Source organism: Tachyglossus aculeatus, chromosome 1, assembly GCF_015852505.1.
Source record: "Tachyglossus aculeatus isolate mTacAcu1 chromosome 1, mTacAcu1.pri, whole genome shotgun sequence".
NCBI classification, from domain to species: domain Eukaryota; kingdom Metazoa; phylum Chordata; class Mammalia; order Monotremata; family Tachyglossidae; genus Tachyglossus; species Tachyglossus aculeatus.
Genome location: NC_052066.1, coordinates 92,612,846 through 92,629,875, shown reverse-complemented (window position 1 = coordinate 92,629,875; position 17,030 = coordinate 92,612,846). Strand labels below are relative to the sequence as shown.

Sequence of the window (17,030 nt, the reverse complement as noted above, 5' to 3'; positions counted from 1 at the left end):
AAGAGTGCAGTATGTGGGCTGGGTGACATTCCCCAATCATTTAATATTTACTGAGCACAAGCCATGTAACTTCTCTATGCCTCAGTTACCTCATCAGTAAAATGGGGATTAAAAGTGTGAGCCCCACGTGGGACAACCTGATTACCTTGTATCTACCCCAGCACTTAGAACAGTGCTTGGCACATAGTAAGCACTTAACAAATACCATAATTATTATTATCATTATTAATATTCTTATGTTCTCTGTCCACAAGGAGCTTAGAGTCTAGAGGGGGAGATGGACTTTAATATGAATTATTATATTTATTATAAGATATGGTAGTGGGAGATGAGTGTACATAAGTAGGTGGGAGAGAGAAGATTCTGGGTAGGAGACTATTTTAAACTCCATCTTATTTCAGGCAAAGGGTGGCCCAAGGAACCCTCTTATTAGCTCCCACTAAGATTGGAAGTAGGACTTATGCAATAACCAGAGCTCTGAAAGTGAGATTCATCCAAAAAGATTAATCACCCCCATCACAGCCCCACTATGCTTATCTGTAATTTATTAATTTATATTCATGCATGTCTTCCCCTCTAGATTGCAAGCTCATGATGGGCAGGGAATGTGTGTGTTATATTGTTGTGTTGTACTCTCCCAAGCTCTTAGTTCAGTGCCCTGCACACAGTAAGCATTCAATAAATAAGATTAATTGGTTGATTGCAAAGACAAATTATTTTTACAAGTGCTAAGCCTCTCTCAGAGGCTGAGTGAAATATGAATTCATTTAACAGGTAGCTGACCATATTTAATCATTTGTCATATATAAATATTATTGCTACTCTTCCTATTGCTCAGATATTGATTTTTTTAAATGGTATTTGTAATGCACTTTACTCTGGCAGTGTACTAAGTGCTGGGGGTAGATACAAAATAATTAGGTTGGACACAGTCCATGTCTCACATAGGACTCACAGTTTTAATCCCCATTTTACAAAAGGGGTGACTGAGGCACAGAGAAGTTAAGAGACTTGCTTAAGTCACACAGCAGATAAGTAGCAGCAGGATTAGAATCCAGGCCCTCCTATGACAAGGTCTCATTCCACTAGACTACACTGGTCTCTGTGGAAGAGCTTTTCTTAAAACAACTTTGGCACTAATATGACACTCAAGTTACTTGGGTCTCCCCTGCTAGTTTGTGATCTTCTAGAGGGCAGCAATCATTTTAGTAACTCCAAAGTGCCCCATACTCATTTACATGTTTTGCTACATGTGGCCAAGGCATAGTTATCAGAATATAGCAACTCTACTTTGATGGTTTCCAAACCTTTTGATGAAGACTGCAGTTTAGAACTCACTTCCAACTGAGGAAGAATTTCTCAAAGCCCTGACATCTTCAAGACCACTTTCAGACACCTTGTTATCTCAAACACAGCTGCATAAAGTAGGCTAAATAAAACCATCCCCAGTAAACAATTACACCTTATTTTAATGATGAAGGAGAAATAGTCAGGCATGACAACTTCCATTTTGGCAGCTCATATCATATGCTGATAACATGTAATCTTAATGAATAAAAATCCTCTTTCAAAATCATCTGTTTCAATTTGTAATTATCCCTCATCCCTGCCAATAAGCTCAAAGAAAAATACTTAACAGCACTTGCAATAATATCTTCTACAGGTGTCACATCCTGTTTCTAATCTTTCAGCAAATTTGATTATTCTCAATGGCAACTGATTTAGTAGAAAAGCTTATTCTTCCACCATAATATTGATCATTATAAATGTACCATCTTTTCCATTGTGCTCAACTGAAGAAAAAAGATACAAGGCAATATTTAATGATAGACAAAAGAGTACTTTGGAAAAAATGGTAAAAATTTGTTGATGAAATGAAACTGTCCAGAAAAGGTCTTATTTCCCTGAGTTTGAAGTTCTTATCATTTTTCAAGCTGGTTCTTAATAAGATTCGAGTCTGCTATGATGAACGAATCTGTGTACATTGTCAGCTCAGAGATACTATAGCAGCTTAGCCAACAGCAGTTCTCAGATAATCTACTCAGGGATAGGGGGAGAGTTTGGATTAAAATAAGCTTTCTAGAACTAACTCGATAGTAAACTTAAATTCAATTTAAAATATAAGGAGGGTAGACAGTTGTGTGCTTTTTCCCCTGAGAATGAATCATTTTAAAAAGTCAGAAAGCCTTTGGGAAAGAATGTCGGTTTAGAAGGAAAAAGATCAGGACATTACTCCACCTTATTATGGTATTTAACTTTTTGTGATGTAGCTCCCCCTGCTCCTCCCTTTAAAGCAGGGATGATGTCTCTTTCTTAGCAAATAGAAGACACTTTAGGGCTGTGAGTCACCTCACTGCCCACTCCCAAGAACACAGTATTTGGTTCTACATTGCATGATTCCTGTCTAGGCAAAAGTTAACAGGGATTTCCCAGGCTTCAGAAGACGGTCATCTTATTGCAGAGAGGAAGAGAGGGAGTGTGCTCAACTCTAAGTTTCTCGGACTTCAGTCTGTGACTTATTAGAATACCAAAGACTGTTTTTTCTAAGTCAGATGAGAATCAGTTTTGCCTAGTGTAAATCTGAGTTTGGGATTAGGATTCAAGAGACCTGAATTCAAATCCTGGCAGCATGACCTGGGCAAGTCACTCAGCTGTTCTGTACCTCATTTTCCTCATCTATAAAATGGGTATGAAATACCTGTTCTCTCTCTCCTTTAGACTGTGAGCCTCATATGGAGGAGGAACTGTTTCTGACATGCTTACATTTTTTTCCTAAGATAGTGTTTGGTGCATAGTAAGCACTTAGCAAATATCACTATTAACATTGTGTGTTTCAATGAAGAGCTCCCAGAAGCCACTATGGTGGAATTATCAACCCCAAGAATATTAACAGTCATACATTACAATGGGGAAGTATAGACCTATCAGTTCATAGGAGTTGTTTCTAGTAGGGGACTTGGAAAGTAGGGCTGTAGCTGTAGCCCTGCTTCTATAGGAATAATTTTTGATCCACTTTAATATTTACAGTCTCTAATTTTCTGACCATGGCACATACGTGAAATGATTTTTCAAGGCCACAATCAATCAATTTATTGAGGGTCTATTGCATACAGTGCATTGTGTATGTCACTTGACTTTTTGCGCTTCATTTTTCTCATCTATAAAATGAACAGGTATGACATACCTGTTCTCTCCTCTAGACTGTGAGCCTCATATGGGGGAGGGACTGTTAATGACCTGCTTACACTGTTTCTACCCTAGTGTTTGGTGCATAGCAAGCATTTAATAAATGCCACTGTTAATATTGTATGTTCCAATAAAGAGCCTCCAGAAACCACTATTGTAAAACAATCAACCCCAAGGATATTAAGAACTATGCATTACTATGGAGAGAGTATGGAGCTATCAGTTCACAGGAATTGTTTCTATGTAGGGACTAATCAGCAAGGGCTGCAGAGATGCTTCTACAGAAATCAGTTTTGATCCATTTTAATGTGTACCACCTCTTTAATTTTCTGACCATGGCACACACGTGAAATGGTTTTTCAAGGACACAATCATTCAATTTATTGAGTGTCTATCACGTAAGACACACTGTACTAATCACTTGGGAAGTACAACAATAAACAGATCCATTCCCCACCCACAACGAACCAGAATAGGCTGCTATCACTGAAGGTGATGGTGCGGAAGTGGAGGGGAAAACCCTCAATACTCATCTCCCCAGGCCTGTCCTATCTCTTGCTGTTGCTTGAGATTTACCATCAGACACTCAGCATGAAGTGCTTGTTGAGACAGAGTGTGAACTTCTGGGAGCTCAGGGACTGTGTCCGAACTAATGATCTTGTATCTACCCCCAGTGTTTAGTACAGCAGGGCTTGGCACAGAGTAAGCACCTAACAGATACCACAGTTATTATTACTGTTATTACTGGGCAAGTGCCTGTGTGAGACTCACTCACCTTCAAGATCTTGATCTGTGTGGGGTCCGTGGATCTGATGTAGAAACTCTTCAGGTAGGGCTAAAACATGCCCCGTCCCAGAAAAAGGCAGCATTAGCCTCCCTTGGGTCTATCCTTGAGTCCCTGGGGGCAAGCTGCAGTGGGGAAGAGGCAGTCCTGGATTCTGAGGACCCTCAACACCCCCAAGTTGGTCATGTCACAGGCAGGTCTAGCTCTCCGTGTTCCTAGGCCCCGGGCTGAAAAGCTAGAAGCTTAAAGAGTCCGGTCTGGAGACATGGCCAACCTCACTGAGCCCTCAGCATCCTGCAGCTGCCCGCCGGGAGGCTTAGGTTGGCTTGTACTCTTGGCTTGGTATTTCTCTGTCCCTGCAGCCTCTCTGGGACTTTCATTCCAATGATTTGGGATGCTCCTAGGGGGTGGGAAAAACCCTGCTTTATTGCAGCTTCTTCTGGGGAGGGGAGTAGGCTGTGTTTAACTGCTAAACAGCAGCCAAGAGCCTAGGAAAGGAAGATGTAACTTTGGCTCCATCAGGGTTGGACTCCACTTAGAACAGTGCTTGGCACACAGTAAGCACTTAATAAATACCATTATTATTATTATTATTATTATTATTATTATTATTATTACAAACGAAAAGCAGGGAAAATTTCCACAAGGGCCAGCCACCAGGTGGCACATTCAAGAGCCGTCGACCCCCAGCCCAAGTCATCCCCCTGGCCTGGAATGCCCTCCCTCCGCACAACCGCCAAGCTAGCTCTCTTCCTCCCTTCAAGGCCCTACTGAGAGCTCATGTCCTCCAGGAGGCCTTCCCAGACTGAGCCCCCTCCTTCCTCTCCCCCTCCTCCCCCTCCCCATCCCCCCTGCCTTACCTCCTTCCCCTCCCCACAGCACCGTATATATGTATATATTTTTGTTCATATTTATTACTCTTATTTGTACATGCTTATTCTATTTATTTTATTTTGTTAATATGTTTTGTTTTGTTCTCTTTCTCCCCCTTCTAGACTGTGAGCCCACTGTTGGGTAGGGACCGTCTCTATATGTTGCCAACTTGTACTTCCCAAGCGCTTAGTACAGTGCTCTACACACAGTAAGCGCTCAAAATATACGATTGAATGAATGAATGAACTGTACTAAGGGCTTGGGAGAGTGTAATAGAATTTTTTTGATGGTATATGTTAAGTGCTTACTATGTGTAAAGCACTGTTCTAAGCGCTGAGCACTGTTCTAAGTGCTGGGCACTGTTCGGCGTAGTGGATAGATCACCAGCCAGGAAGTCAGAAGGTCACGGATTCTAATCTTAGTTCAAGCAGTTGCCAGCTGTGTGACCTTGTGGAAGTCACTTCACTTCTCTGTGCGTTAGTTCCCTCATTTATAAAGTGGGGATTGAGACAGTGGGCCCCACATGGGACAGGGACTGTGTCCAACCAGCACTTAGTACAGTGCTTGGCACATAGTAAGCACTTAACAAATACCATAATCATAATGATTTTTATTAAGTACTAGTAGTAATAATGATGGCATTTGTTAAGTGCTTACTATGTGACAAGCACTGTTCTAAGCACTGGGGTAGTTACAAGGTAACCAGGCTGTCCCACCTGGGGCTCACAGTCTTCATCCCCATTTTACAGATGAGGTCACTTAGGCCCAGAGAAGTGAAGTGACTTGCCCAAGGTCACACAGCTGACAAGTGGCAGAACCAGGATTAGAACCCAAGACCTCTGACTCCCAAGCACAGGCTCTTGCCATTAAGCCATGCTGCTTCTCTAGCAGTAGTATTAGCAATAGCTGTAACAATAGCAGTAGTAGCATTTACTGAAAATCTACTTGGTGCTGTGCACTGTACTGAGAAGCAGCATGGTGTAGTAGATAGAGCACAGGCTTGGGAGTCAGAAGGTCATGGGTTCTAATCCCAGCTCTGCCACTTTGCTGTGTGACCTTGGGCAAGTCACTTCACTTTTTCATGCTTCAGTTACCTCATCTGTAAAATGGGGATCGAGACTGTGAGCCTCACGCCGTGGGACAGGGTCTGTGTCCAACCCAATTTGCTTGTATCCACCCCAGGGCTTAGTACAGTGTCTAACACATAGAAAAGATTTAACAAATATAGTTATTATTATTTTTATTATTATTACTAGGCACAAGGGAAGTACAGAACTATTAACTGAAACATTCCCTGCCCACAAGGACCTTATACTTTAAAAGGGAAGACAAGCATAACAATATTTACAACAAAAATAACCAAAATGAATATATAAATGCAGAAGTTCTAAGGAGGAAGTATTTTGGTGATTTAGCATTTGAATTGACCGAAGGGGTGTTATGTCTCAGAGTTCTGGGAAATTAATGGGGTAAGCTTCTCTGTAAAATGGGGATTTATCTGTAAAATGGGAATTAAGACTGTGAGCCCCATGTGGGACAACCTGATCACTTTGTATCCTCCCTAGCACTTAGAACAGTGCTCTGCATATAGTAACTGCTTAACAAATGTCATTATTGTTATTATTACTAAGCACTGGGTTAGAAACAAGGTAGTCAGGTAGGACACAGTACCTGTCCCACATGGGGCTCAAAGTCTTAATTCCCATTTTATGGATGAGGTAACGAGGCCCAAAGAAATTAAGTGACTTGCCCAAGGTCACACAACAGACAAATGGTGGAGCTGGGACCAGAACCCAGGTCCTTCTGACTCCCAGGCTTGGGCTTTATCCACTAGGCCATCCTGCTTCCCTGTACTAAGCATTCTTCTGAGTTCATTCATTCAATTGTGTTTATTGAGCGCTTACTGTGTGCAGAGCACTGTACTAAGCACTTGGGAAGTACAGATAGGCAACATATAGAGATGGTTCCTACTCAACAATGGGCTCACAGTCTAGAAGGGGAAGACAGACAACAAAATAAAACAAGTAGACCGGTGTCAATACCATCAGAATAAATAGAATTATAGCTATACACACATAATTAATAAAATACAGTAATGAATATGTACAAATATACACAAGTGCTGTGGGGAGGGGAAGGGTGTAGGGGAGGGGGAGAGAGTGGGGATGATGGGGAGGGGAAGGGTGTAGGGGAGGGGGAGAGAGTGGGGATGATGGGGGGAGGAGGAGGAGAGGAAAATGGGGGGCTCAGCTTGGGAAGGCCTCCGGGAGGAGGTGAGCTCTCAATAGGGCGAAAGGAGGAAGAGAGCTAGTTTGTCAGATGTGTGGAGGGAGGGCATTCCAGGCCAGAGGTAGGATGTGGGCCAGGGATCAACAGTGGGACAGGCGAGAATGAGGCACAGTGAGGAGGTTAGTGGCAGAGGAGCAGAGGATGTGGGCTGGGCTGGAGAAGGAGAGAAGGGAGGTAAGGTAGGAGGGGGTGAGGTGATGGTGAGCTTTGAAGCTGTTAGTGAGGTGTTTTTGATTCATGCAAAGGTTGATAGGCATCCACTGGAGATTTTTGAGGAGGGGAGTGACCTACCCAAAGCATTTCTGTACAAAGATAATCCGGGCGGCAGAGTGAAGAATAGACTGAAGTGGGGAGAGACAGGAGGATGGGAGATCAGAAAGGAGGCCATTGCAGTAATCCAGTCGGGATAGGATGAGAGACTGAATCAATCAATAAATCAATCAATCATATTTATTGAGAGCTTACTATGTGCAGAGCACTGTACTAAGCGCTTGGGAAGTACAAATTGGCAACATATAGAGACAGTCCCTACCCAACATTGTGCTCACAGTCTAAAAGGCGGAGACAGAGAACAAAACCAAACATACTAACAAAATAAAATAAATAGAATAGATATGTACAAGTAAAATAAATAAATAAATAAATAGAGTAATAAATATGTACAAACATATATACATATATACAGGTGCTGTGGGGAAGGGAAGGAGGAAAGATGGGGGAGATGGAGAGGGGGACGAGGGGGAGAGGAAGGAAGGGGCTCAGTCTGGAAAGGCCTCCTGGAGAAGGTGAGCTCTCAGTAGGGCCTTGAAGGGAGGAAGAGAGCTAGCTTGGCAGATGGGCAGAGGGAGGGCATTCCAGGCCCGGGGGATGACGTGGGCCGGGGGTTGATGGCGGGACAGGCGAGAACGAGGTATGGTGAGGAGATTAGCAGTGGAGGAGTGGAGGGTGCGGGCTGGGCTGCAGAAGGAGAGAAGGGAGGAGAGGTAGGAGGGGGCGAGGGGATGGAGAGCCCTGAAGCCGAGGGTGAGGAGTTTCTGACTGATGCACAGATTGATTGGTAGCCACTGGAGATTTTTGAGGAGGGGAGTAATATGCCCAGAGCGTTTCTGGACAAAGATAAGCCGGGCAGCAGCATGATGTATGGATTGAAGTGGAGAGAGACACGAGGATGGGAGATCAGAGAGAAGGCTGATGCAGTAGTCCAGACGGGATAGGATGAGAGCTTGAATGAGCAGGGTAGCGGTATGGATGGAGAGGAAAGGGCAGCTCTTGGCAATGTTGTGGAGCTGAGACTGGCAGGTTTTGGTGACGGCTTGGATGTGAGGGGTGAACGAGAGAGCGGAGTCGAGGATGACACCAAAGTTGCGGGCTTGTGAGACGGGAAGGATGGTAGTGCCGTCAACAGAGATGGGAAAGTCAGGGAGAGGGCAAGGTTTGGGAGGGAAGACAAGGAGTTCAGTCTTCGACATGTTGAGCTTTAGGTGGCGGGCAAACATCCAGATGGACTGAACCAACAAGGTAGCGGATTGGATGGAGAGGAAAAGGTGGATCTTGGCAATGTTATTCAAACAGTGTTCTTCATACAGTGCTCTTCACCCTGTAAACACTCAATAAATATGATTGGTTGACAAATTCCCTGAGAGAATGGGTGTCAAGAGAGAAGATGCCCATGGTAAGAGGATGAGAGACAGAGGGAAAACTAGGTGGTGAAACTGATGTCAAGGAGTTTTAAATCTAGTGGGGAAGACTGACACTAAAACCATTTACAGCTAGGAGAAGGTAAATCATCATCATCATCATCATCATCATCAATCGTATTTATTGAGCGCTTACTGTGTGCAGAGCACTGTACTAAGTGCTTGGGAAGTACAAGTTTGCAACTTATAGAGACAGTCCCTACCCAACAGTGGGCTCACAGTCTAAAAGACTGTGTTAAATAGTTAAAAGCATGTACATAAGTGTACACGTACTGTGAGAAACCAAGTGCTGATGTGATGTGGAAGTGTCAAAGTGGCAGTTGTGGAAAGAAGAAGAGAGATCAGCCACACCATAAGCTAGTTATGGGCAGGAAACACACCTGCTACTTCTGCTGTATTATAATAATAATGATGGTATTTTTTAAGTGCTTACTATGTGCAAAGCACTGTTCTAAGCACTGGGGGGATACAAGGTGATCAGGTTGTCTCACGTGGGGCTCACAGTCTTCATCCCCATTTTGCAGATGAGGTAATTAAGGCACAGAGAAGTTAAGTGGCATGCCCAAGGTCACACAGCTGACAAGTGGTGGAGTCAGGATTCGAATCCATGACCTCTGACTCCCAAGCCCATGCTCTTTCCACTGAGCCATGCTGCTTCTCTAGTAATAACAATAATGTTGGTATTTGTTAGGTGCTTACTATGTGCCAAGCACTGTTCTAAGCACTGGGGAGGTTGCAAGGTGATCAGGTTGTCCCACGGGGGGCTCACAGTCTTAATCCCCACTTTACAGATGAGGTAACTGAGGCACAGAGAAGTTAAGTGACTTGCCCAAAGTCACACAGCTGACAAGTGGTGGAGCTGGGATTTGAACCCATGACCTCTGACTCCAAAGCCCGTGCTCTTTCCACTGAGCCACGTTGCTTCTCACAGTCACGCTTCTTCTCCCAGATGCTCAGTACATTGCTCTGCACACAGTAAGTGCCCTATAAATACCATTGATTGATTAACAGGGAAGACTTCATGGAGGAAATGTCATTTTAGTAAGACTTTAAAAATGGGGAGATCAGTGGCCTGCTAGATATGAAGGGAGAGGGGAGTTCCAGGAAGAGAGGAGGATGTGAGCAAGTGGTTGGTGACAGGAGAGAATGAGAAATCAGGGAAAATGACTCCTAATGACCAATCCAGTAGGTAGTACAAATGTTTCATCGCTAGGAAGATGCCAGCTCCAGAAGTTCAGCCCTGCCACTGGGGAAAAGTCCTCACATTTGGTCACTTGGGGGCCCTAAAGCCCAATCAATCAATCAGTTATATTGATTGAGCGCTTACTGTGTGCACAACACTGTACTAAGTGCTTGGGAGAGTACAATATAACAGAGTTGGTAGACACATTCCCTGCCCATGACGAGCTTATAGTCTAGAGGGGGGAGACAGACACCAATATAAATAAATGATTGATATGTATATAAGCACTTTGAGGAGGGGCTGAATGTCAAATGCTCAAAGGGTTTACATCCAATCACATAGATGACATGGGAGAGAAGGTAGGGGAATTGTTGGCTTAGTCAGGGAAGACCTCTTGGAGGAGATGTGATTTTAATAAAGCTTTGAATGTGGGGAGAATGGGGAATGTGGAGTATAAGGAAGTGGAGGAGGGGTGGGGAGGAGTTCCAGGCCAGAAGGAGGAAAAGGGAAAGGGGTCGACAGCAAGATAGACGAGATTGAGGCACAATCAATCAATTGATCAGTGGTATTTAATGAGTGCTTACTGCATGCAGAACACAGCTGTAAGCACATTGGAGAGTACAGTCCAAAAGAGTTGGTAGACATGTTCCCTGCCCATGGTGAACTTATGGCCTAGATGAGGAAGTAGATAATGTAAGAATTACAGGGTCCAGCTATGGAGAAATTTGTATCTTTAGGCACCTAGGGACAGTGCCAAGAAAACTGTGGGTTCCCACTCCTGGACTGATGTTGCACTGGGATAAATGGGATAGATTTGAGGTGAATATTCAGAGAACCCATTCCAGACTGCTGTTGGGATGATTGTAGATGACATTAGCAATGAAAATGATGCTGAAGGAAGCCCCAGTAAGATTATCAAAGGAATATTAAAGTAATCAGTGAGCAGATTTTGGCCCAGGGGCACAACGAGTAGATGAGAGAACGCTTGGTTAACAGAATTGCTGATGAGGAATTTGCAACCCCGAAAGGGCTGAGTGCACAGTTTGTCGCAGTGCACTGGTTTGGGTTAGCAAAGTTTTTTTTTTGGGTTGTGGTGAGCAGCTAATTCTTGCAGCCTACACAAGTCGTTGGAGGTTGAGTGCAGACACTGGATCTATTAGAAATTGGTACAGTGGGGGTAGCACTGATGGGCCAGAGGTGACTGGATAAAGTTTGAAATCTCCATCTTTCCAGGAGATGTCTGAGACAGGAAGGAGCCTGAGAAGGGGCGAAGTCACATGACAGGATGTAGTGAAGGCTGATAGGGCAGTGGCTAAATGGGGAGAAGTTTCATTTCTCCCTCTTAGAGCAGTTCCACCTCGGGGAACAGGGACCCTACCTGAATACTGCAGCTGCCACTTTCGACACTGCAGCAGTTGCTGAACCCAAACTGGCCTGATGGAAAGAGTACGGGCCTGGAGGTCAGAGAACCTAGCTCTGCCACTTGCCTACTGGATGACCTTGGGCAAGTCACATAATAATAATAATAATAATGGTATTTGTTAAACATTTACTATATGCCAGGCACTGTATTAAGCAATGGGGTGAGTACAAGCAAATCGGGTCAGAAACAGTCCCTGTCTCATGTGGGGTTCACCGTCTTAATCCCCATTTTAGAGATGAGGTAACAGAGGCACAGAGAAGTGAAGTGACTTGGCTAAGGTGACACAGCAGACAAGTGGCAGAATGAGGATTAGAACCCATGACCTTCTGACTCCCAGGCCCGTGCTCTACCCACTATGCAGTGTTGCTTCTCAGAATAGGGATAAAATAACTGTTCTCTCTCCTACTTAGACTGTGAGCCCCATGTGGGACAGGAACTGTTTCTCATCTAATTATCTTGTACATACCCCAGCAATTAGTACAGTGTTTGGCACATAGTAAATGCTTGACAAATGTAGTAGTATTATTACTACTCATGGCCCTGGAGGTACGCTGTACTGCCCTGTTTCAAGGGAGATCTTGAAGGTTTACAGGTGTTCTGTCAATAATGGACTCTCCTGTCAGGAACAAACAATCAGCTTTGGTTCAGAGACATCAAGGTCAAGAACCTGCCCAGGAGAACGGATTAAAGTCATAGTGGTTTGGACTGACCAGAAGGATGGTATTTGTTAAGCACTTATTATGTGTCAACACTGTTCTAAGTGCTGGGGCAGACACAAACTAATTGGGTTGGACATAGTCCCTTACCCACAAGGGGCTGACAGTCTTAATCCTCATTTTAGAGATGAGATAACTGAGGCACATAAAAGTGAAGTGACTTGCCCAAGGTCACCCAGCAGACAAGTGGTGGAGCTGGTAATGGAACCCAGGTCCTTTTGATTCCCAGACCCATGCTCTATCCACTAGGCAGTTATGCTTCTGCTCAGTCTTCCCTGCCAGTCACCTTCCTGCTAGGGCACATAAAACAACAAGCTAGCATGTAGTAAGGAGTGTGACACACTGTGATGTGGACCTGAAAGTTTTTTGCATGCAGGACCCATTTACGGACAGAGTGACCCTAGCAAATAGCCAGTACAAGGCCTCAGAACCATGATCCAGAAGGTGGTTGCCTCATTAGCTGCCCTGGCCTTTGCTGACCACACTTTCCAGCTATTTTCAGAATTCTTGCAGGGCCTAGCTACCTCATAACATGCCTTAGGGGATTCTTTGGTCAGAAGTCTTTTCCATTGATGGCATATTTTCAACAGGCAGAGGCAGGTCTAGAATCCAGGTCTCCTGATGCCCAGAACAGTGCTTCTTTATTCAACCCTTCAATCATTGATGTTCATTATCCTCCCCTTCACTTTCCCATCACTGTAAACAACATCATGATCCTTCCTGTCTCAAAATCCCACAACCTTGGCATTATCCTCGACTCACCTCTCCCATTCAATCCATAGATTTAATATGTCACCAAATCCTGTTGGTTCTGCCCTCACAATATCACCATCCAAACAGCTACTACAATGATCCAAGCCCTTATTCTATCCTGTCTTGACTACTGCATCAGCCTCCTTGTTGTCCTTCCTGCCTCCTGGCTCTCCCTGCTCCATTCCATTCTTCACTCTGCTGTCTGGATCAATTTCTTTGAAAAAAAAAAAGCTTTCCCACTCCTCAAGAACTTCTGGTGGTTGCACATCCATATCCCTGTCAAACAGAAACTCCTTACTATTGACTTTAAAGGACTCGATTACCTTGCCCCCTCTTATCTTATCTTGGTGGTTTCCTACTAAAACCCAACACATTAATTTCACTCCTTTAATGTTAACCTATACACTGTACCTTGATCTCCTCTCTCTTGCTGTTGACCTCTTGCCAACATTTTGCCTTTGGCCTGGAACTCCCTCCCACTTCAAATTCAACTGATGATCACTCTACCCACCTCTAAAGTCTTACTAAAAATACAGCCCCTCCAAGAGGCCTTTTCTGACTAAGCCTTCGTTTCTCCTACTCCCTGTCCTTTCTGTGTCAACTATGCATTTGGATTGTGCACTTTATTCACCCCACCCTCATATGGACATATCCATAATTTATTTTAGTATCTATCTCCCCTTTTAGACCATAAGCTCCTTGTGGAAATGGAACAAAACTACCAACTCTGTCATACAATACTCTCCCAAGTGCTTAGTACAATTCTCTGTACATTGTAAGAGCTCAATAAATATGACAGATTGAATGTTTATTTTATGCAGAATACCATATTAATTTTATTATTTATGGTATTCGTTTAGTCCTTACTATGTGTTAAAGTGTGGGTGTGTACTCTGTGGGTAAGCATGGGCATGGGAGTTAGATGACCTGGATTTTAATACTGGCTCTACCACTTGTCTGCTGTGTCATCTTGGGCAAGTAACTTGATTTTTCTGGGCCTCAGTAACCTCATCTGTAAAATGGGTATTAAAATTGTGAGCCCCCCCACACACATGGGACATGGGCTATGTCCAACCAGATTAGCTCATATCTACCCCAGCACTTTGTGCAGTGCCTAGCACATAGAAAGCACTTAACAAATACCATAAAAAGCACTTTTCTAAGCACTGGATGGATGCAAGTTAATCAGGTCGGGAATAGTCCCTGTCTCACGTGGGGCTCTCAGTCTAAGTAGGAGGGAGAACGAGTTCTGAATCCCCATTTTAGAGTCTAGAAAACTAAGGCCTAGAGAAGTTAAGTGATTTCTCCAAGGTCCCCCAACAGGCAACTGGCAGAACTGGTATTAGAACCCAGGTTCTCTGACTCGGTGGCCCACGTTTTTTCTACTTGGCCAACTCATTCCACTGGTTCAAAACCAAAAACGATGTCCCAGGGTCAGGGAGGGTGATGCCAGCAGGACTATCTCACGTAACAGCCATTCCAAAGAAATGGAGGATTGAGAAGCCTTTGCCCAGTAAGGACCCTCACTTAGGCTGGGAAGAATCTGCTTTGTTTTCCCTTTGGATGTTTTCTCCTGTGTAGGTTTTGCTTTGTTCTTGTAAACCTTCAAAATAGTATTCTGGATTTCAATGTGTTCTCAGAAGATTATCTCTTTCCACCTAGTTGGTAATAATAATACTAATAATGGCATTTATTAAGCGCTTACTATGTGCAAAGAACTGTTCTAGGCATTGGGGAGGTTGCAAGGTGATCAGGTTGTCCCACTGGGGGCTCACAGTCTTAATCCTCATTTTACAGATGAGGTAACTGAGGCACAGAGAAGTGTAGTGACTTGACCGAAGTCACAAGGCTGACAACTGGCGGAGCCATGACCTCTGACTCCAAAGCCAATGCTCTTTCCACTGAGCCACGCTGCTTCTCTTAAACTGGTAAACTGCTTGACGTTAGGGTCCATGTTTATTTTCTTTTCACAACACCTCTCACCATGTTCTGTGCACTTTAGAGTTCTGGCTAATGATATGTCAGTAGGATTCCTCATTGTTAAGTACTCCTGAGAAAAATTAGGTTTCCTCTCGAAGGAATTTATCCAGACCTACATAGTTGAAGGACCTTGGAGGGAATAAAAATAGCACTGCTCATGGGCCTGAAGAAACAGTTCTACCTTTTGATTTAGAGGTGCTGATATCATACAGAGCATTCAAAAAATGGCCACTGAATTCAAAATAAAAAAGAGGGAAATTGATCGTTCTGGACATTATTAGTAACTTTGCAAACTGACAAATTTGAACAAGAACTCTGTGGCATTTTCAATTAAACGGTGACCTCGCCTCCAGTTAGACATGCCACTGAAATGTTATTTTCAGTGGAAAATGTATTTCCCTGGAAGGCAGGTGACTTGCAGAGATCTGCTCAGTGAGAGCATTGGTGAAGAGGCCTCAAAGGAGAAGAGAATCAGCCTTTCACTCTGGCTTGCCTATTTGTTTTTAAATGGCAAAATAAGTTTTGTTGCTAAACAAAAAAAAAATGGCTAAGAATGGAGATTCGTATGGAAATGGGAAGCAGCGAGACCTATTGGAAAACACTATAGTGCTGAGGGTCAGGAGACCTAGGTTCTAGGCCAGGCTCTGCCATTTACCTGCTGTGTGACCTTGAACAAGTCACTTAACCTCTTGGTGCCTCAGTTTCCTCATCTGCAAAATGGAGGTTCGATACTTGTTCTCCCTCCCACTTAGACTGTGAACCCCAAATGGGACAAGTCCTGGGCCCAATTTAATTATGTTGTATCGACCCCAGCGCTTAGTACAATGCTTGACACATAGTAAATGCTTAACAAATCCCATCATTATTAAATGGCCTCTTATCCATCTAGCCATAAACCACAGGAAATTCGAATGGACTGTGAATATGTATACAGAAATGCCAAATCCCAAAGGTGCAAAATATGTCTTTATCAAGTTAGTTGTGATCTGAAAGCTCAACCCCACCAGGCATTTTATAAGGCTTTTAGGGATGTAAGAGACTGAGGTGGAAGCCACATGCATTGACCTGAAACTCTTCCAAAATTACTCATTATGTGGCTAAAGTTATATTCACCTGTGCCAAAAAGTTTGTGATAGGAAACTGATTGTCACTCATTTAATTCATTCAATCGTATTTATTGAGCACTTACTGTGTGCAGAGCACTGTACTAAGCACTTGGGAAGTACAAGTTGGCAACATTTAACATCTTTCCTTCAGGGTCCCCGGTGTGCTTTATGAACAAGAATGACTATTGTCCTGTTTTCCATATGGTTGGATGTGAAGAGATTAAATGGTTTATCCAATGTGAGCGGTAGCAAGTTTAGAAGACTATGAGATAATTGTTCATTTGTCCTTTATCCTTAAGTGCTGGGCTGAAAATATTCTCTAGATGAGCTAAATTCTTATAGTATTATTATCTTTTGATTACCCAAGAGGTAACTCATTTTAATAATAGAAAGTCATAAATCTCGGCCTTTTGGCTAAAATCAAGTGTAGTATCTGTTCTTATCAGTTTAATATCAGATACATCTTCAATGTGAGGATGCTGTATTAAGCGGCTTTTTGGAATAAGGAGGTGGATTGGGAGCTTACTCCGTCCCCTCCATGCATTGGCCTGGTATTGCAGTACTTCCAGGATGGTTTATTTTGTGAGAAGCAGCATGGCTCAGTGGAAAGAACACAGGCTTGGGAGTCAGAGGTCATGGGTTCTAATTCTGGCTCCACCACAAGTCTGCAGTGTGACCTCCGGCAAATCACTTCACTTCTCTGTGCCTCAGTTACTTCATCCGTAAAATGGGGGTTAAGACTGTGAGCCCCACGTGGGACAACTGATCACCTTGTATCCCCCCCCCCAGCACTTAGAACAGTGTTTTGCACATAGTAAGTGCTTAACAAATACCAATGTTATTATTATTATTATAAATACCTAAAGTATTGAAATCATGATTTGTCCAACTCCTGTTAAGGTTAAAACAGTGAATGTGTCCAATAGGCTGGCATGCTCAAAACCAGAATATTTCAATTCACTGTGAAATCATAGAATTCCTTAAAAGAAATAAAATGAAGAAACTATCTGCTGCTAAGGAAAATGCTTGTCTTGTGTTGA

General features: G+C 43.5%; 1 non-coding gene across 1 annotated transcript; it reads left to right on the top strand.

Moving 5' to 3' along the window:
• The first annotated feature begins 16,387 nt into the window (after positions 1 to 16,387).
• On the top strand, positions 16,388 to 16,574 carry LOC119936902. Its single transcript, XR_005453874.1, has one exon. It is a non-coding gene; the product is annotated as a U2 spliceosomal RNA (small nuclear RNA).
• The last annotated feature ends 456 nt before the right edge of the window (positions 16,575 to 17,030 follow it).